The sequence below is a fragment of the Cydia splendana genome, chromosome 20, assembly GCF_910591565.1.
Source record: "Cydia splendana chromosome 20, ilCydSple1.2, whole genome shotgun sequence".
Taxonomy (NCBI): domain Eukaryota; kingdom Metazoa; phylum Arthropoda; class Insecta; order Lepidoptera; family Tortricidae; genus Cydia; species Cydia splendana.
The window spans coordinates 4,471,680-4,494,293 of NC_085979.1; the positions used below are offsets into that span (position 1 = coordinate 4,471,680).

The 22,614-nt window shown below is 38.0% G+C and overlaps 1 protein-coding gene and 1 long non-coding RNA gene across 2 annotated transcripts in view; one reads left to right on the plus strand and one right to left on the minus strand.

Moving 5' to 3' along the window:
• Positions 1 to 8,697: 8,697 nt before the first annotated feature.
• Positions 8,698 to 9,047, minus strand: LOC134800872 (uncharacterized). The gene is made up of 2 exons (XR_010145576.1): positions 8,844 to 9,047; positions 8,698 to 8,806 (listed from the first exon to the last, which is right to left on the minus strand). It is a non-coding gene; the product is annotated as an uncharacterized LOC134800872 (long non-coding RNA).
• Positions 9,048 to 14,214: 5,167 nt separating this feature from the next.
• LOC134800831 (rhophilin-2-B) overlaps positions 14,215 to 22,614 on the plus strand; it is a 196,179-nt gene continuing 187,779 nt past the window's right edge. The window contains exon 1 of the mRNA XM_063773388.1: positions 14,215 to 14,384. The gene's annotated coding sequence lies outside the window, so the exon portion shown is untranslated. The remainder of the gene's footprint in view (positions 14,385 to 22,614) is intronic.

The following is a 22,614-nucleotide window of genomic DNA, read 5'->3' on the forward strand; positions in this document are numbered from 1 at the left end:
ACGTAGGTATCTCTTTTTTTTCTGTAAACAATAGAATGATTATATTATCGTTATTTGTTACGAGTATGATCAATAATTGTAATGAATAAACTATAGTTTATCGTTACCTATAGGTTATTCTTAAACATGAGATTGCTTAAAAGTAGTTAAGTAATAGGTACTTAATTTAATTGACGTTATTACCAACAAATAATTAATGTAAAATGTTATTTTTATTTTAGTGTTATTTAAAGATTTTAAAACTTTTGCAATGTATAAAATGTAATGCAAAAATTATAGTTGTAAATATCGCTTGCAAAAACTCCTACAATAATTATTAGATTTTGTAGGAATGTTTATTAAAATATGGATTTAATTCAAAGGATTTGATAGATTAAATCTAATGCTTAAAATAATAAAAAAATGTGATTTTCATAGTTTATCTTAAATAATACTCAGAACTTGATAAAATACTCATTATATAAAACATTATAATTTAAATTTTGTGAAAAAATAGTAGATTGAAGTGCCAATGTTTTTACGTAATCGATCCAAAATTATTGTAAATACCGCTTAGCCAAAGATGATTAAATTAATTATAAATACTTTAAAGTAAAATGTAATGTAGTTATTAAAAATTAAGTGAAAATAATTGCAAAATGTAATTATTTTAGGAGATCGTAGTACGTAATTAAAATTAGATCTCTACTCAATGCCACGCACAAATATTTGGAAATATTTAAATTTATTAATTTAGCCCAAACTCAGTTCCCATTTATCGAATTATTTTCATCAGGTCCTCAGTTTATGCAGTCACTTGATATTTCGAATTACTTAACGTCGCAGTTATATACCTATTTTTTATTCTCGATGTATTGTAACTCATAAAACATACATTTTAAAACTTATTGTATAATTTTAACATTTTAAAACTGTCACAATTAATTAACCACTGAGAATCTGAACTTGGGCTAAAACATTTAAAACTAAATTCTATTTCATGCATATCAGAATCGTCGCATATCTTTTTACTTAAAGATTTTGTGTACTTCCATATTTTTAATCGCGTATACGGCTCGCAAGGAGCTTATGAAATAAGTAATATTGAATTCTGTCCCATCGGAAACAAAAAAATAAATATAAGAGAAAATGACTAATTGTTGCTTTATTTTGAAAGTATTTTATACCCCTTTCCTACTTCTTAACTCATTCTATAGGGAGTATTACTACAATGTTCTGCCGCCAGAGTGCAGCACTAATTTGTTTTGTAAAACATATAGTAACTTATACATACTAGGCCTTAAACAGTTTTTTGACAAGTTTTCACTACGACATTGATGCATCAAGGCGGTTTGTTTACAGTTCAGAGGTGGCCTACCGCGAAACGCGAAAATCGAAATTTATTTATCTGCCTCTCTATCGATCGAATAGGCAAGAGTGATAGAGAGGCAGAAACCGAACTTTCGATTGTCGTGTTTCACGGTAGGCCATGTGATTGGCCTAGTGACGCCGTCTACTCAGAGTTTTGGGTCGTTCTCTCATTTCGTGCAAATCGGTGATGTTCTCTCGATTTGTAAATTTTCTTTTAAATGGTAAATTTTTGGGTTTTCATGCATTGTGGATTCGTTTATTGACACTTTTATGCTAAAGGCACCTTCGTAACCTTATTCCTTTTCATTTAATAAGACTGGTGGTAATGAACTACGCGCTGGTAATGAAATGGGCATGGATGGTAATTTTATCAGTGGACGGTAATGAAACAAACTTATCAAATCGCAATAAAAAAAACTTTATTTAACGAAAATTAACACCGCTAATATAATTAACAACATTGAAATCACGTGTCTTAAACGCTGTGCAGACAATCAAGCCGACTTAACAAATACTCCGGCTTGACAATCGCGACTTATGATTTACCACCTAGCTTGTAGCGATTGTCAAGCACAATTTACGTGATTGAAGACGTATTTCGTATTGTTTATTTATTTAATGTTTACACAGCACTACATCAGTCTTGTCACCAACACACTGAGAAACAACATACTTTAATTTAAAATTAACATCCAAATACACTCGACTGCCAATCCATCCACCGCAGCTCCATAAACTCGCAAAATCTCAAGCAGTCATGAGTCAACAGGAGATGCACCAGGAGAAGCCTAAGGGTTATATTTCTAATGTCCGGTACAAAAAGTCTTACAAGCCTCAGTCAGGGTCTCCACGAAAATCCCAACAAGCTAAAAGTAGTAGGCTTAAGTTGCGCCTCACCTCCAAAGAAATGAAGCCCAGGGTTCCTAAAATATATATTTTTTGGTAGTACATCTTAAGGAAATTCTTTTGGACCTTTTCCAATTAGTAGAATGTACGTTAACTCGTAATGGATCCAGGCTAATGCTGACGCCTCCAACTTGATTCTGACCAGAACATTGTAAAAAACTTTTATGGGGCAAGGGTCATGGAATTCTCTGACGTTGCGAGTGACAAAGCCTAATCTACTGAAGCTACAGTACCAAGTGCTTTTATGTGGTCGTGAAATGTTAGCCGCGTATCGAATATGACCGCAAGATCCTTTACTGAGACGACTCTTGTTATTACAAGAGTCTATTGATCCAAGTCTATTGGCTCAGGTCCAAGAAAATATTGTACATGTGTAGGAAATAGGGCTCGATTAAAACTACACACTTGACACTTAGCCGCATTGAATGTCAGTTTATTATCCCGACTCCATTGGAACAGAGATGAAACATCCTCCTGTAGCAACTTACAATCCTCCTCCTTCTCAACTCAATATACCAATTTAAGATCGTCGGCGTAGAGTAGACAACAAGCGTTATGGATAACCGGGGGCAGGTCATTGACCATTATTCCAAATAGGAAAGGCCCCAAGATTGAATCTTGGGTGTCACCAGAACGAGTATGGTACGGATCTGGTACGAAGTGTCCATGCTGGTCGTTGCGTACTGCGGTTGATCTCGCAGATAACTGGCAAAAATGTTAAGCAAATGTGGATTGAACCCAATAGCGTCTAGTTTGTGTAGGAATACATCGTTACCCACACGATTGAAGGCTTTTCGGAAATCATAATACAGGACGTCTACCAGGATACCCATATCCAGATGCTCTGAGATGGTGTCAACCAAGGTCAGGTTAGTTTCCACAGACCGTTTCGCTCTGAAACCATGCTGAGTGTTGCACAGGAATAATGGTTGCACTTGTTTTGACAACGTGCCATGGAGTATGGACTCAAACAGCTTTGCTAAAGCTGAAAGAAAAGAATACCTTGACTTTGGGATCGGTCTTACCCGTGGAATCTTCCAATGGTGAAGATATGTACTTGTGGAGAGTAGGTACCAGATTAAGCATGGAGTGTATTGGTCCATTAAAATGCTCTAAACACCCCTTTAAGATATATGCAGGTACCTAAGTAGTCTGGACCAACAGCATAGAAGCCCGAAAAACTTACTTTGGTGTTAAGACCCCTTGCATTTTGGTAAATTAGATCCAGTGAAGGTTTCGAATCAGGATTCCGAACTAAGTATTACTGGTTGGTTTTTGTCTGACTCCCATTGACGTTGGATTTACGAAATGACCACGATTATCGGGAGTACATAGTTGGAAAAAAACATGATTCATACATTGTCGAGGGTACTCCTATTTTGAAAGTCTTGGAGTCCCCTTTGAGCTTAAGTTCGTCGACATTGCACCATGAATAACAGCAGATATGCCCGTATGTCCTCCGATCCTCACGCTACATTCCACAGATGGATGAACTTGCGATGGTCCACCGCCCTGAGAAGGTTTTTACACCACTTTTTACTGCTGGTATCAGTTTTCTGAGATTTATCACGCACGGATTGGGAATTGTCGCTTTTGACGGCGGAGGCAATATTATTGCTTATTGGCCTGTGTTTATGTTCTGCCTTTTATTCAAAACATTTGCCCCGTTCTCTACCTTATCGTCGACAGGTATCAGATGATTCCAACTCACTTGGTCTCTTAGTAACGTGTCAAATTTCTCAGCACAGTCCTTGAGTGCGGTCTGGGGCCCGTTTCTCAAAAGCTTGTAACTTGTAATACAAGCGGATGTCACTTTTTGACAGCCTTTGTTAGAAAGGGACTTCCACTTGTATTACAAGTTACAAGCTTTTGAGAAACGGGCCCCTGGTATTATATAAAGAGCGGACGGTTATGTTAATCTACTGCGCTCTAGTCCAAGTAATCCAAAAATCACCAGTTGGGCTCCCCTATATAATATTACATACAGTTTTAAATGCTTATACCAACATTCTATTTATAATAACTTAACCCTCTTTCCATTAAATGCACTGCCTCAATTACATTATCATTACCTTCTAAATTCGTTCATTACCTTCCCTGGCAAAATTGGAAGGAAAAGAAATGAATGAAACAGATATGAATGAAGTTTTGGAGGTTTTCGTCGCCTAGGTCGGTTGATATCAGACCTTGATTTCGCAGAATAAGCCATACGAAAGGCAACCCTAAAACACATCAATTAGGTATAATTTTAATAATGTACAATTGGTACTTACTGTATAAATCACTAGATGGCGATGAAGATTTATCTGAACCACACTCCTTCCCGACACGAGAGAACGTAGGTATTTTCGTCAAAAGCAACATACGGACGACCGCTGCGGTAGCACGCGGCCAACTGACTGACGAACAATGTGTTTTATCCGCGGGAAGTGCTATATACCCTTGCTATATAGCAAAATATAGCTAATCCATTTCTCGCGTCGGTAATGAAGGAATTGCTTGGACCATACACTTATAAGGCTGTAGAGTTTTATTGTTAATTTCTTAGCGTATAATATTATACGATATAAAACATAACTAAATTACTTGTTTACTGAACCAACAACAAGTTTTCTATTTTTAGTATCTTAAGGTTCAAATGGAGGTCAAAGTTATAACTTCACGGATTACATGCAGAGAGGAATGAAAATAGGGGGGGTTAATTGCAAATATAAAGAAAATAACCACCTTTTTAGAATTGTTCATCTCGGGCCTATATACTTTAGGTCCTATGTTACAACCTTGCATTAACAGATATTCGAAAACACCATCACATTTTTGGCAAATTGCAAATAATACCGATTTGCACGAAATGCGAGAATGACCCTTTTGCGTAATATTCCCTATAAATCAGAAATATTATTATTTATTTATTCATAACTATGCATGCATGCATGGTGACAGATGGGCCAAGATAGCCACTAGCTGGGTAGTGGCAGAGGCAGACCGAGAAAGAGATGGCGGGACGACTTGGATGCGTTCCAGCGGGTTGTAGTAGAAGAGTTGGCCGCAAATTTTCTAACCGACTTGATACCACGATGAAATGCACAATGGTTTCCCATAAAAGTGATGCTAAGTCCGAATTCGATAGTCTGCCACGGCGGAACTTGCCAAAAGTACGAAAAAGAAGGCCACTTCCGGTGCGAAAAAAGAGGCTGATTTAACCCATCTGATACCGAAATAATAGTTATGGCAGCAGTTAGAAATTTACATGTAGACACAGAAAAGCGAAGTCTGCCAGTATTTTTTTTGCCGGAAGTGCTTGGCAGACGCTCTCAAAGGTGGCCACCGGGACCCCTAATTTAACCCATCTGATACCACCATGAAACCAATTCCAGTCGGTAGGTATGGACCCTCATGTCAGGAATATATAAGTCTGCCAAGGCTTTTCCTGCCGAAACACCTTGGCAGACGAGATTATGTGAGCAAGGTAACCATCGGTTACCCTACACTAACCCATCTGATACCACGATGAAACCAATTCCAGTCGGTAGGTATGAACCCTCATTTCAGGAATATATAAGTCTGCCAAGGCTTTTCCTGCCGAAACACCTTGGCAGACGAGATTATGTTAGCAAGGTGTACATCAGTTACCCTACATTTACCCATCTGATACCTTGTTTGACAAGTCCAGTCTGCCAAGTCAACTTATATATTCCTGAAATGCGGGTTCATACCTACCGACTAGAATTGGTTTCATGTAATTGGTCTCATGGTGGTATCAGATGGGTTAGTGTACGGTAACCGATGGCCATCTTGCTTATAATCTCGTCTGCCAAGGTGTTTCGGCAGGAAAAGCCTTGGCAGACTTATATATTCCTGAAATGGGGTTTCATTCCTACCAACTGGAATTGGTTTCATGGTGGTATCAGATGGGTTGATGTAGGGTAACTGATGTACACCTTGCTAACATAATCTCGTCTGCCAAGGTGTTTCGGCCGGAAAAGCTCTGGCAGACTTATACATTCCTGAAATGAGGGTTCATACCTACCGACTGGAATTGGTTTCATCGTGGTATCAGATGGGTTAGTGTACGGTGACCGATGGTCATCTTGCTTATAATCTCGTCTGCCAAGGTGTTTCGGCAGGAAAAACCTTGGCAGACTTATATATTCCTAAAATGGGGGTTCATACCTACCGACTGGAATTGGTTTCATGGTGGTATCAGATGGGTTAGTGTAGGGTAACCGATGGTTACCTTGCTCACATAATCTCGTCTGCCAAGGTGTTTCGGCAGGAAAAGCCTTGGCAGACTTATATATTCCTGACATGAGGGTTCATACCTACCGCCTGGAATTGGTTTCATGGTGGTATCAGATGGGTTAAATTAGGGGTCCCGGTGGCCACCTTTGAGAGCGTCTGCCAAGCACTTCCGGCAAAAAAAATACTAGCAGACTTCGGTTTTATGTGTCTACATGTACATTTCTAACTGCTGCCATAACTATTATTTCGGTATCAGATGGGTTAAATCAGCCCCCTTTTTTCGCACCGGAAGTGGCCTTCTTTTTCGTACTTTCGGCAAGTTCCGCCGTGGCAGACTATCGAATTCGGACTTAGCATCACTTTTATGGGAAACCATTGTGCATTTCATCGTGGTATCAAGTCGGTATAGTTGAATCATCGAGAGCGTGGAATTGCATATGTAGTAGTATTGTTTGTTTACAGGCATTCTATATTTGAATTTTCTATTTTCTTGTACTATCAGCATACAACCACTACAAATGCAATTCCATCTTCTCGATAATTCAACTATAAGAAAATTTACGGCCGGCTCTTCTACTATTGGCGGGATCTTGCTTAGCCCAGGGAGGATTGGAAAGGGAGAGGGGAGGCCTTTGCCCAGCAGTGGGACACACACACAGGCTAATAAAAAAAGCGGCCAAGTGCGAGTCGGACTCGCCCATGAAGGGTTCCGTAACAGCAAGTAACATAATAAAAGTGCGGTTTACGATTTATGACGTATTAAAAAAAACTACTTACTAGATCTCGTTCAAACTAATTTTCGGTGAAAGTTTGCATGGTAATCTATGTACATCATATATTTATTTTTAGTTTTATCATTCTCTTATTTTAGAAGTTACAAGGGGAGGGGACACACATTTTACCACAGTCATAATCATAGTCATATAATTTATTTGCTATAAGTATACAAGTATACATGCAAATATACATTAAAACAGTATTTACATTTAAAATAAGTTAACATAAAATTATTATAATAATTCAGTAAATAATTCTAGTATGTCTAATCTAGTGCATTAGCAAAATATTCATCGATTGTATAATAAGGTCTGCTTAAAAAATATTGCTTAAGTTTTCTGTCAAAGGTGTTTATATCGTTACAATCTTTTATCTCATCGTTTAATTTGTTGTATACCATAATGGTGTTGTTATTTATGCTCTTATTAAAGTGACTGAAGTGGGACTTAACTAGAGCTAAATTTTTTGTTTTCCTTAAGTTGTGGTTAAGGTATTGTCTGGCTTTTGGGAATTCACTGATATTTTTATGAATATACAGGCAAATGCGATATAAGTACAATGAAACAATAGTAAGTATCTTATTATCTACAAACATCTGTCTATGGGTCACTGGTACATGTTTACAGCCTTCTATTATTCTAATAGCTTTTTTTTGCATAAGCAGGATGGAATTAATTTTACTTGCATTACCCCAAACTTCAACACAATAACGTATTATGCTTTCGAAATATGAGTAATAAATGATCAATAATGTTGTTTTGTCACTTGTTTTCATGAGTGTTTTCATTGTATAGCAAGCACTAGCCAGTCGCTTGTGGACTTTGTCTATTTGGTTATTCCACCGTAGGTAAGGATCAAGTTCAACGCCTAAAAATCGCACACAGTTGGCTTTGTGTATAGGCAGATCACATTGAAAGTCACCACTATTAATACTACGCTGAAATAACATATAGAAGCTTTTATCACAATTAATGACTAATCCGTTGTTCAAAAACCAGCCAGTGAGATCCGTCCAACACGTGAGAGCTTTCTCGTTAAATTCGTCAATGCTGTCTGCCATAAGAACTATGCTAGTATCGTCCGCATAAAGATACGGTGTACCACAAGAAACTATATGTATATCGTATGTATATCGTCGCCTAGCACCCATAGTACAAGCTTTGCTTAGTTTGGGGCTAGGTTGATCTGTGTAAGATGTCCCCAATATTTATTTATTTATATATTTAAAGACAATCCGGTAGGTCGTTAATAAACACCACAAACAGAAGTGGTCCCAGCACTGAACCTTGAGGCACTCCACAAGTTAAAACGCCTTCATCGGAAACTGTAGTACAGTCTAAACTATGTCCAGCTATCTCAACATATTTGGTACGGTCAGTTAAATACGAGCTTAGTAGTTTCAGAGCTGTGCCACGTATGCCATTCCACTTTGGAAGTGTCTCTCGCGCAAACTATTCAGTTTAGAAAAAAATGATATTAGAAACCTCAATATCATTTTTGAAGACCTATCCATAGATACCCCACGTGTGGGCTTGAGAAAAAAAAATTTGAGTTTCAGTTCTAAGTACGGGGAACCCAAAAATTTATTGTTTTTTTTTTCTATTTTTGTGTGAAAATCTTAATGCGGTTCACAGAATACATCTACTTACCTAGTATAGTTCTTATAGTTTTGGAAAAAAGTGGCTGTGACATACGGACGGACAGATAGACAGACATGACGAATCCATAAGGGTTCCGTTTTTTTGCCATTTGGCTACGGAACCCTAAAAATATTAATAATCGTAACGAAACCCTTTCAACGCGTCATAGTGAAACTTGTCGGAATGCACGAAGGTTGGTATTGGGCGCAGCCGCGCGTTTATATTTGTTACTAAGTTACTAATGTTACTATGTACATAATATATGATTACCTATCGTTGCATGTAAGATGCAATAATGTCTGAGCGAGGTGCATCCTTTATCTTTTTAGGGTTCCGTACTCAAAGGGTAAAAACGGGACCCTATTACTGAGACTCCACTGTTCGTCTCATCCGCCTGTCTGTCTGTTTGTCACCAGGCTGTATCTCATGAACCGTGATAGCTAAACAATTGAAATTTTCACAGATGATATTAGACCGCAGGCCAGGAGCAAATACCGTCAGTCATCGCCTCCCGCTTGATACATTGTCAGATGATAGTTTAGATGCTATCATGAATTTAAAAAATAGTCAGCCGGTTGTATCGCGGTGGAAAGACCGTCAGTTAATCACATGAATTAAAAAAAAAATCTGTCATTGCCTCCCTATACTTTTGCCAGATGATAGTTAAGATGCTATTATAAATTTAAAAAACCGTCAGCCGGTTGTATAGCGGTGGAAAGACCGTCAGTTACTTGCATAAACATGTAAAAAATACGCGCCTATCATTTATGTCCACAAATCCGTAAAGCGTTTATTGAAATGCCTGATGAAATACTACATACAAAGTTTCATGTTTTAGTTATTACTATAATAAAAAGGTACAGCGCTTATTCTTTACATGTTTATGCAAGTAGCTGACGGTCTTTCCACCGCTATACAACCGGCTGACGGGTTTTTTTAATTATAATAACATCTAAACTATCTTCTGACAAGGTATCAAACGGGAGGCGACGACAAAATGTATTTTATTTTGTTACATGTTTCGGTGGCTGCCATTGCTCAACCCACCAACGGAGTGCCAGCTGACGTCCATGAGGGATCATCATACATAGCCCTTAACCAATATACGAGTTATCGCCCGGGAGGCGATTGGTCATGGAAATCTGTTCGTGGCTCGCGGTCCATATATTATGTCTGTTGCCACTATAACAACAAATACTAAAAAGTACGGAACCCTCGGTGGGCGAGTCCGACTCTCACTTGTCCGGCTTTTTTGTTGTTATTATAAAAGATAAAGATAAAAAATAGTTTATTCAAGTAGGCATATTACAATGCGCTTATGAACGTCAAATAAACCTTTACCGGCTCCAACCGTACACCTCTGCCCCGAGAAGATTTAAATCCCCCCTCAATTGGAGGAGGGTATCCCAATATGGGACCGGCAACAAACTCGGCGGGACACATCTTTTCAAAACCTTATTACATCTTATAATTAACATGCATTACGAGTAATTAAGAAAAATACAATTTAAATTACTATAGAATTCATGCAATTATACTCAGTGAGTACATAACTTTATACAAATACGTAGCTCTTTCAGAAAACATATCAAATTCTTACAAAAGGAAAAGAAAATAAAATCAATAAAAGAAATGAGAATACATATTATATGAATCTGACTGATTGTTATGAGATGCTTTCATACAATTTGATGTGCATTCTTACCTGAGCTGAGTCACCTTTAACTCTACACATAATACAATGCTTTTAATTGCTACTTGTCGTTATTACAGTTTCTGGTTTGGACCATGCATGTTTGTCTGTCAAGTAGTCCTCGACTCTGTAATAAGCCTTCAACATCAATGACTTTTTTAAGTAATTCTTAAGAGCTGGAAAGGGTAATCTTAAAGCATCCTCAGGTAACTTGTTATAAAAACCGGGCAAGTGCGAGTCGGACTCGCGCACGAAGGGTTCCGTACCATAATGAAAAAAATACTGACCACTCCCGACGTTGCTTAACTTTGGTCAAAAATCACGTTTGTTGTATGGGAGCCCCATTTAAATCTTTATTTTATTCTGTTTTTAGTATTTGTTGTTATAGCGGCCACAGAAATACATCATCTGTGAAAATTTCAACTGTCTAGCTATCACGGTTCGTGAGATACAGCCTGGTGACAGACGGACGGACGGACGGACGGACGGACGGACGGACAGCGAAGTCTTAGTAACAGGGTCCCGTTTTACCCTTTGGGTACGGAACCCTAAAAATGAATGCATTGCCCAACGAATGACTTTACGAACACGAAACTTTCTGATAGCAAGCTTGTTTTTATTTCTAGTATTATAGTTATGGACATCAGAATTCTTAGTGAAGGAGTCTAGATTCTTAACAACATAAATAATACTATCATAATTATATGTATTGGGAAGCTACAGTTAAAATATTAATTTGTTTAAAAAGTTCTCTTAATGATTCATGCACCCTTAAATTATATATAGAACGAATGGCTCTCTTTTGTAAGACAAATATAGTCTGTAGTTCTATAGTTTAATAATCTGACCTACATCTACATGACGTAAGTACTTACCCAATTCATAGATGTTATACCAAATTATATACCTAAGTCTAGTTTGCGCATCAAACATTCTAAAAGTGGAAACTGTTATGGCTTATTTTTATTCTATATTTGTTTGAAACTTTTTTTGTTATTTGTTTTCTAACAATAATTTAATATTAAAATAAATTCGCCAATCGAACTGTCACTTAAGAGGGAGGTACGTGCCGTACCTACCTACTTGCCCATATAAAAAGAGAAAATGTTTTTCCACTTCTAAATATTTTTCACGCCACTGTTCGGAAATGTGGCAATAGATGGTCTAAAACCAAGCTGGAAAGTAGGCAATAGCTGTAGCACCTGAACCACCACTACTACAATGTTTCATTGTTATCATCATCTGTCATTGGTGACGGTTCGCTACAGCAATCAGTGTCATTTAAAATTTTAAAACAATAAAAGGTCTTTTTTGGCGCAACTTTTTCCTTCTAAAATAAAATTAGGTTATATAGGTATAGGACCAATTTCTTATGTAAAAAAAAAGAAATGTCAAAACCATTCATTAATTTACTCAGTTCATTCGATTCACGCTTAAGGCGTTTTTTACTTTTGTAGCTGTTTGTGGTTTTTTAGGGTTCCGTACCCAAAGGGTAAAACGGGACCCTATTACTAAGACTTCGCTGTCCGTCCGTCCGTCCGTCCGTCCGTCCGTCCATCCGTCCGTCCGTCCGTCCGTCTGTCACCAGGCTGTATCTCACGAACCGTGATAGATAGATAGATAGATAGATAGTTTATTCCATAACAATTTTACAATCATGTCGGAAATATCACAAGTGAAATTTAACTTGCGAGCTACTAAATTAATCACAATTTTATAAACAACATGCATTTAACTTAAACTAAGTATACAAAATAATAATAATTACAGTTTTTTATGTCAGTTCAGTCACATAGCTAGACAGTTGAAATTTTCACAGATGATGTAATTCTGTTGCCGCTATAACAACAAATACTAAAAACAGAATAAAATAAAGATTTAAATGGGGCTCCCATACAACAAACGTGATTTTTGACCAAAGTTAAGCAACGTCGGGAGTGGTCAGTACTTGGATGGGTGACCGTTTTTTTTTTTGCTTTTTTTTCGTTTTTTTTTTTGCATTATGGTACGGAACCCTTCGTGCGCGAGTCCGACTCGCACTTGCCCGGTTTTTTTTTTTCATAAACGCTTCTAAGTTTAGAGTCGGTTTGAAGCAACAACAGAAAAACGCCTCTTAAAAGTGATAAAAAAGTAAAAAATCGGGCAAGTGCGAGTCGGACTCGCGCACGAAGGGTTCCGTACCATATTGCAAAAAACGGCAAAAAAAAACGGTCACCCATCCAAGTACTGACCCCGCCCGACGTTGCTTAACTTCGGTCAAAAATCACGTTTGTTGTATGGGAGCCCCACTTAAATCTTTATTTTATTCTGTTTTTAGTATTTGTTGTTATAGCGACAACCGAAATACATCATCTGTGAAAATTTCAACTGTCTAGCTATCACGGTTCGTGAGATACAGCCTGGTGACAGACGGACGGACGGACGGACGGACGGACGGACAGACGGACGGACGGACAGCGGAGTCTTAGTAATAGGGTCCCGTTTTACCCTTTGGGTACGGAACCCTAAAAAGGCGGTATCGGAAAATACTCACTGAATTTGATAGTGTAAATTGTGTTTGACTAAAAAATACAAGAAACACGTATCTACGCTCGCTATAAAAATTAGTTCTTCTAGTGAAGAAAATGATATTCTTACGCTGACGCCTACCGAAATTCAAGAGACAGCACAGGCAGTGGCTAGTAATTTGCTACCAGAGAAATCGCGGGCTAGTACTTATAGTTATGCAAATGTTTTCTTATTTCCTCGCAGTAGTCGGGAAAAGCACTATGTAATGCCTCGGCCGGAAACGCTAAAGATGGACTCAATTGGACTCATATTATTTGAGGGCCTCCACTCACTCGTCCATCTTTTAGCGGTTTTCAGTCCTCTCCTACAATGTACTATTCCATTCTCCATGACTTTTTAGTATGTTATTGACACAATGAAAAGGTTTATAGGTTTTTCTTTTTCATAATTAGCATAACATTTTTTTTCAAGCGATAGTTACGTTAAAAATCCAGAATATTTATGCTGAAGCGATCGACATCAAAATCAAAGTGATTTGAAAGTGAAGAAGTGGAAACCGTTTTCTCCCGGAATGGAGCTTAATAGAAAAATACCGTTATTTCGATAGGATCGCAAAGCTATTCTTCCCTCTTAAGTATCCGATTGTATAAAAACAGAAATTAGTGACTTTAGTTAGTAAGTTTCGCGTTCCCTTTCAATGCCGGAATAAGTTGAACCATGTTGAACTTATATTATGGTAAAGCCTTTTCTGTACCCGATTTTGTAAGTATTACATATTTATAAACTCAAAAGGTTCCGCTGCAATGGCCCCAAGCTATTTATTTGACTGCTTTTTAAGCAACCGCCATTTAATCAAGTAAAATAATGACGCAACTAAAGGCTGTGAGTCAATCTGCCATCTATTGTCATTCTTAAACACATTCTGCCTGATATTTTTACCTAACTAAAATCCATTACTGCTTCTGGTCATATGTTTTAACATAGGTACATTAGGTACAAGTAAAACACGCAATGGAAAGTCAACACAGCGATGCAGCCATGAAAATGCATCGAAACCGGTTTTCGTAGTAACGGTACAGAACGTAGTTTTGAAAACTCAGTACCGCGCGATCTGCGCACAACGCTGGCCGCGTTTAAAAAATTCGAGCGTTTCGCGCCAAAACTAATTTGAAAATCGAACGTGTTTTTTTTAAATAGTGAAGTGCGTGTTTGGGAAGTGATTTTGAGTTTTATTATTGTGGTTTCTGTTGGCGTGACCGATAACGAAGGTGGGTTAATGGTTTTGGTCATTGTGGAGTTAGGTACTCGTTAATTTAGATAACATTCTTGGTACATGGAAGAGGCCTACCCGCAACTAATTTTACTCGATATTGTACCGTTCTATGGATTGTTCTAATTATAACTAGCAATTTAATTCCATGTAGCAACGAAAGGGTAGATTAATTAGAAAATGTAAGTAACGTAGAAAAACGTCAATTTATCCTAACTGCGGAGTAAATTAAAGAAACATATGACAATAATAATTATGTACTTACACGGTGCCGATTTACCCCCTTACATACACAAGAAAATCAACGAAGACATGATTTAATAAATCACAAATTCGTTAGTTAGGTTATAACATTTTTTAAGTCTTAAGGTGGCCACTGACGAGCGTTCCAATAGTTCAAATAGCGTGGCTGCAATCCAAAATCGGTCCGTGAATGTCAAAAACGTACAATGTTTAATATTAGGATGCCGTCCATTTGGATGAATCCATTGTAACGGCATCCATTTGGAAGGCTCGTCAGTGGCGTGCTTTAAGGTGGCCACTGACGAGCCTTCCAACAGTCCAAATAGCGTGGCTGCAATCCAAAATCGGTCCGTGAATGTCAAAAACGTACAATGTTTAATATTAGGATGCCGTCCATTTGGATGAATCCATTGTAACGGCATCCATTTGGAAGGCTCATCAGTGGCGTGCTTTAGAGGTAAGTTGACATTCCGGCAATTCAAAATAAGTTCTATCATTAGGTAGATATTAATAAGAAATTTCAAACTACTTTTCAAAACAGTTTAGTATGTCGCGTCGTTTCGAGTTTCCAGTTGTAATGGAATTGTATTGAAATTACATTTTCTCTATTTGTAGTGATTTTGCTCTACCTACACTAGAGTGTGTAGGTACTGTGCAGTAGCACAGATTATATAATAGTTCTGTGTACCGTAAAACGGGGTGAGTTTCGCGGGGAGAGTTGGGTTATGAATGGGGAGAGAGGTTTGAGAGGGGGGTGAGAAGGGATTTTAAGGCTACTGCTACAAAAATAATGTATTCCAATTTAAAATTGGGATATAGTAATAGTAATATAGTAATACGCATAATAAAAAAAAAATCGATCCAACAATCTTCCAAAATCACCTTAATTTGTGTGAAAAACCCTCTCACCCCAAATACGAGGCACTACGGGGTGAGGTGGGTTTTCCTCTTTATCGTCAAAGTTATGAAATGGAACTACCCAAAATAAAATACAAACTAAAATACAAACGTCCCAACCACTTATTATATACACCATTCAGTTTTCACATGTTAAAATAAAATTTTATCGAGGTTTGAAAGTCGAATTTCACCCAACTCACCCCATTTTACGGTACATCAAATTGTATGAGTTTGGTTTAATGGTAGGTAGTGTCCGAACGAAGTTTTGGTTTCAATTTAGGCAGGTTTCAGCAACAAAAACATGTTTCAGCCGAAGGTTCGGGCCGCAGCTAGAACAAAACTGAACTTTCAGTTTCGGTTTCGGCAAAAAGTCTGCTATCTATTGCACACTAATTGACATTGGCATCAAATAATTAGTATGTTTTTCTCAAAAATGGACGGCAAAGTCGACTTTGCCGTTTAAAAAATAGGTTGCGAAGCGCGTAGTTTATGGTCAGTCAAAAATTAAAAAGTTAAAAACATTGCAGTCTCGATTTTGGGACTGCAATGTTGCATACAAATTCCATTATTTGTCGAGTTCCAAACTTTTTAAAAGTTGAAATGGCCATATCAAATGAAGGCACAGGCCCATTAAACAGCCAAACAGATGATTAGTACCGCGACTATTTAGCTGTCTCAAATAGGTTGGCGTATTTTCGGCAGAAAAATACACTTCTATTTTTTTATTAAAAAAATAAATGGGCGGCAAAGCTAATTTTTTCAATTGTTTCTACTTTTTTCTGTGAAAATATATACGTAAGAAAGTTGCTTTTGTAAAATATTTCTATGATATTTATATTTCTTGCACCATTTTTGAGAAAAGCACTATATATGACTCGGCTGGAAGGCTACTTGCTGGCTTCGGATTCAATTAAACGGACTCCCAAGGTCGTCCGTTTAAAACGAATCCTCAGCCTGCAAGTAGCTACTTCCGAGCCTCGACAATAATGTACTATTAAATTTCTGAGTAAGTACCCTCTTTCTTGACATTCTTCACGCAATAGTGCATGTAATCAGGAATTTAAGAACAAGTGTGAATTGAAAAGTTCCTGTTACGGCAGGTTTTGGCATACAAATGACATTTCGGTCGATGGTTCGCTTTTGGCAGAAACTAGAGCCAAACCTAATCTTCGATTTTGGTTTCGGCAAAAAATCTGGTTTCAGTCGTACACTATCCTATACCCGCTAAGAAAGAACAAATTGATTAGTGTTAAGTGTGAGTTCATAGATTTGTTACTTGGTCATTCTCTCGTTTCGTGCCGATTTACCGCCTTATTCATAAACGCACTACAAACCTCAATTAGCTAATAATCGTTTGTCTTTATCTGTCATTTTGACTTATGTATTTGTAAGAAAGGGATAAAACATAATTTAACTAAATCAGGCCCGTAAAGTTTTAAGAATAAGTGTCCAAACCCGATTCAAGTGTCAAAATTACTATAGGTTTAATACCTATATAATTAGTGATTATTTATGACTACCTAAAATAACGTAACAAGTATTGTGATTAAATGGGGCATTATCTATAAAAAGGGACCTTATTGTCGATGGCGCTTACGCCGCATAGCGTGGCGCGGCATTGAATTTATATCGGAGCATCGTTAATAATGGCGTAAGCGCCATCGACAATAAGGTCCCTTTTCATAGATAACGTCACAAATAGTACTACGAATAGTTGAAGTTATGAATTCATAATGTAATAGAAAAATATTTTTTTATATAATTCGACTAAGATAATATACACGACCGACCGCTCTAAAGGCATTTTAAGATAAATTAAATAAACGAGGATGAGTATGAATAAGAGTTTACATTTATGGCAAATGTCGACTCCATAGCTTGCTATTAGTCTTACCATGCGACAAAAACTCCGATGCCTGTACATAATATACATAGGTAGGTACATATTACCTACTTGAGAGGGCGACACGTGTAGTGGTTAATAAATGCATTAGCTTATGCAACGGTCAACGTAAACTAATGACTTCCAGTTATATTCCGTTAGGGCCTGATTTTCCAGTGATTAAAGATGTGTCCCGCCGAGTTTTTTGCCGGTCCCATATTGGGATACCCTCCTCCAATTGAGTGGAGACTTAAATCTTCTCGAAGCAGAGGTGTAGGGTTGGAGCCGGTGTAGCTTTATTTGACGTTCATAAGGGCATTGTAATATGCCTACTTGAATAATAAACTATCTTTATCTTAAAGTATAAAATGTCAAAAAACCAGTACAGTCAGCAGCAGGGCTCGGAAACAGTTTTATTTTTCAAACCGGTTTCGTTCATTCCCCCGGGAACGAAAAGGATTTCGTTTCCGTTCGCGGTTACCGGTTAAAGAACTGTTCTATTAAGATACTGATTTATGCCTAATTCGTTCGCTTTCCGTTTTTGTGGAACGAAATTAACCGGTTAAATTGAAAATAGCGAGATACAACGAGTAAATATTGCTATCTCTTTCACGTATGATAACGAGTTTAACCGAGAGTCTCCGAAAGCCAAGAGTAACCGGTATTACATCGTTCCCTGCGAACCATAAAGTTCCGTTCCCTCTTCTTACCGGTTAGAAGAGAGAATGTAATTTTTTAGTTCGCGTTCCATCAATTAACCGGTTTTTTAATTAACGAAATAATGTAACGTTTTGGAACGATATTAACAGGTATTTCAATACCGGTTCCGAGCCCTGGTCAGCAGCAGGATTTGCTGAGCGGGCCAGGTGTTCAAAACGATCTCGACGCGACTTTATTGTTAAGAGAATAAGAGCGTGCCAAGGTAATTTTGAACACCTCGCCCGCTTAGCAACTTCTGCTGCTGACTGAAACGCTTCTTCACGGAAACGTACGAACGTGTCTTGCTATTCCAGTCAGTCTTGGTACAGAAAGTACTGAGGTTGACTGAAGTAGCATGACAAATACGAACATTTTCGAAAACGATAGAAAACTATGCACTACATCTATACGCGATCACCTACGGCACAGAATAAATAATACCTAGTACTACCGTACAGAAAGGACACTTCCTACAAAACTGTCCCTTTCTAATGTATGGCACTATCCCTTTCGTCTACTTAGGGTTGTCAAAATTCAAGTCATTATCTGTGGTCGTGCACGCAAAGACAAGTGGTGCCAACCCTAATAATTGCTCAGAGCAATGCTGAGCCGAACGGAGCCGATAACTCTGTATCTTTATAGGTATTTCAATAAAAGTAAACAAATAATTTGTATATCTTCGGGTAGTTATAACATTTATTGGCTAACCGACCAAATACAAAACCGCCTGGATCTGTCACTGAACGACCTGACTTTAACCTACATTATTTGATCGTGTAATGTTTTCATCTACCCTCAACTGGCTTGAGAAGCCGTTTGAGGGTAGATTTTGTTTACTTTTATTTAAATACCTAAAGATACAGAGTATAGGGTCAGACGTCGCTAGCACGATAATTCGCTTACATAATTGACATAAGCGCTGTCCTTGCAGCCGAGCGTGGTAGGCATGCGGGCCAAGAGCGCCGCCGCCGCGGGGTCGCCGATAGCAAAATAGTACAACATATGATATGACGGCATACCAAATTTTATATTAAAGGAAAAAACCGGGCAAGTGCGAGTCGGACTCGCGCACGAAGGGTTCCGTACCATAATGAAAAAAAACGAAAAAAAAATGCAAAAAAAATACGGTCACCCATCCAAGTACTGACACTGACCACGCCCGACGTTGCTTAATTTTGGTCAAAAATCACGTTTGTTGTATGGGAGCCCCATTTAAATCTTTATTTTATTCTGTTTTTAGTATTTGTTGTTATAGCGGCAACAGAAATACATCATCTGTGAAAATTTCAACAGTCTAGCTATCACGGTTCGTGAGATACAGCCTGGTGACAGACAGACGGACGGACGGACGGACGGACAGCGAAGTCTTAGTAATAGGGTCCCGTTTTACCTTTTGGGTACGGAACCCTAAAAATGGAAAAATTACTTAATATAAAATATAAAATTTGGAATATCGCTCGCAGATGTTTCAAAAATTGATGACGGCATACCGTCCCTTTTTGGGGGGGCTACCCATGGCTACCGAGCCATGAGATCGTACCGTGACTACCGTGCCTACAAACATCTGATCAACAACAAAGCTGATCTGGCCCGGTGGCCAGATCAGCTTTGTTTGACCTTAGAAACAATTGTGCCAAGCGGCATCGCCTGAGACAAAAGTGCATACTCACTGCACTTACAGCCTACGAATACAAGTTCGACAAAATTTAAAATTTTGAAAGGATTTATCTCGGAAACTATTAGATGTACAGAGACAATTCTAGTGTCGTATTGTAGCAACTAGCAAATTTAATCTACTTTAAAATCGCCTTGAGAAGGTACTATCAAAAACTAGTCTTTTAGGCTTATAATCGCCCAAATCTAAAAGAAAACCGAAATTTTCGCTGTTTTTTCGATTTTTCACAAAGTTGCGTTCGGCGCTATAGGTCACAAACTTGGATTATTCATTGGGCCAACATCATGAATAAATTTGCAAAAAATCAGAACTACCGGATTTGACGCAAAAGAGCCACATTAAAAAAATCGACAGTTACTGGATTATGATGAATTTCATCATTTTAGACCCAACGATATAAACTAAGTGTTGTCTTCAGTAAACTTAAAAATAGGTACCTATAATTACGTAATTAAATTGAACTAACACAGACATCTTAACATCTTACAAAGTACAAACCAATGTTAAATCGCAAACAATCACATTTACCTCAATGCCAAGGTTAACAACGTATGTGTAAAGAAAACTCGTAAAAACGTGAAAAACTTTATACCGCTGCTCAAATTACAGCACCAATATCACTTGACTCTTAATAAAATACGAATAAGGAAGAATTTCGAACGAGAACTGAGAGGAAACTAATTATTGAAACGAAATTGATAAGTTTGTAAAACGCGTGGAAAATATGAGAATACTGCTGCGTAAATGAAAATTAACCCACTCTACACTCTTACTCACATAATATTACGGTCTAATTACCAATAAAGAATAAAGAGTAGACAGTTTCGCGAACGCATTTCTAACTTTGTCGAGCATGAGAGAAAAACGTTGGTTTTTTGAATTTCGAACGCGTCGCGCTTTTACAACAATGGATCTAAGAAATAATTTTCAACGACAGATGAGTTCGAGTTATTTGTCGGGCGTATTTAGTATGTTGGCGTGAAAAACTGTGTTTTTTGGCGTGTATTGTTGTTTTTGCATGGCGTGTGGCGTTGTAGTGAAAGCTAAATTGGATAATTGTTGCTTGTACGGCTTATTGAAGCTATCTGGTCTAATCAGCTCGTTTGTAGAGCTGATTATAGAATCTTTTGTTCTGCATTTAGTTGATAGTTTCATTTAAAATGCCTGATACAGTAAAAATATCTCTATAGTCCATATAATAAGTCAATTTTAAAGCTAATTTGTTCGCGCATAGCGTTGAATCCGTAAACGATTTTCAGTTGTATTTCAGTTTACGAAGGAGAAGATCCCGGTCTCTAATCCTTTTAAGGACATTATTTGTGTGATTATCACAAATATTTGTTCCTGAGTTATGCAACATATGGATGCAGTTTTCTATGTACCTATTTTGTCCAAATAAATAAAAAATGTAGTGTAAAAAAAAGTAGTGTCCAGGCTTAGAGAATATAACCAACGGAGACGCCATGATTATAATTTTCGATACAAAATAGTCTACAGTTTTTTGCGGGGGAGGGGCACATCAAATGTATACGTAACGTAAACATAGCCATGTCAGATAAACGTCAGTCCATACATGTGGTTGACATGAGGTTGGCCATTGGCAGACTATTTTCGACACAGGGGAACGCCATTTAATGACCACTCCGTTTGGTTATATTCTCTAAGTGTCCACGTGTCCACACAGCTGAAAAGTGCATAGGTATGTACCCACTTTATGGATGAATTCCAGTCATTCATTGCAGCTCGCTGTACAACAAAAATAAAATGGCCCATACAAAGTGTAGCACATCACATTGACACGTGACAAAAACTCTAATATTCCCATAATATTCCCCAATATTATATAATTTTGATTAAGTCAAAAATCCTGTCAATGCCTATGACGGGCCGTCTTAAACTATGCTGGGGCCCCTGGGCATTTTGGGCAGAATTTGGGGCCCTTTTGGAAAGTAAAGAAAGCGAATTAAACTAACATTTTTCTATTATGATCTTCAATTTATTATGGGTAATCAAGTATACTCTTACTGTCTGTCCTTCGGGCCCCCTGAGGATGGGGGCCCTGGGCACGGACCCCGTGTGCCCTTATGGTAAAGACGGTACTGCCTATGTCTATGGTTACCCTAAATCCTAAGGCACGTTAGCACCTAAGTAATAATTATCAGTAAGATCTGAATACCTCTCGATAACGAGCGAAGGCCAGGAACCGCATTGTCCAACCGGTTTACATAACAATGCGGTGACGTCACTAACTAGATAATTCTAACGACCTTTTACCTTACAACCTAGGAAACATTGGAACTTGGAACTTAGTCTATCTCTATCGCTCAAATCATAATCATAGCAAGAGCGATAGAGACGGAGACGATGTTCGATTTCAATGTTCGCGCGCCTCCCTGTATTACAGCTCGTAACGTGGAATATAAGGGAACTATACTCAAACACATTTGTGACGTTATCTATGAAAAGGTACCTTATTGTCGATGGCGCTTACGCCATTATTAACGATGCTCCGATACAAATACAATGCCGCGCGACGCTGTGCGGCGCGGCGTATGCGCCATCGACAATAAGGCCCCTTTTCATACATAATGCCCCATATTGTCAGTAAAAAAAGGCGCGAAATTCAAGTTTTCTATGGGCAGTCAATTCTTCGAGCCTACATTTTTAAAATTTGCCACCTATTTCTATAGTCTGTACCTTTAAGTATTTAAATAAAAGTAAACAAAATCTACCCTTACATGGCTCCTTAAGCCAGTTGAGGGTAGATGAAAACATTACACGATCAAATAATGTAGGTTAAAGTCAGGTCGTCCAGTGACTGATCCAGGC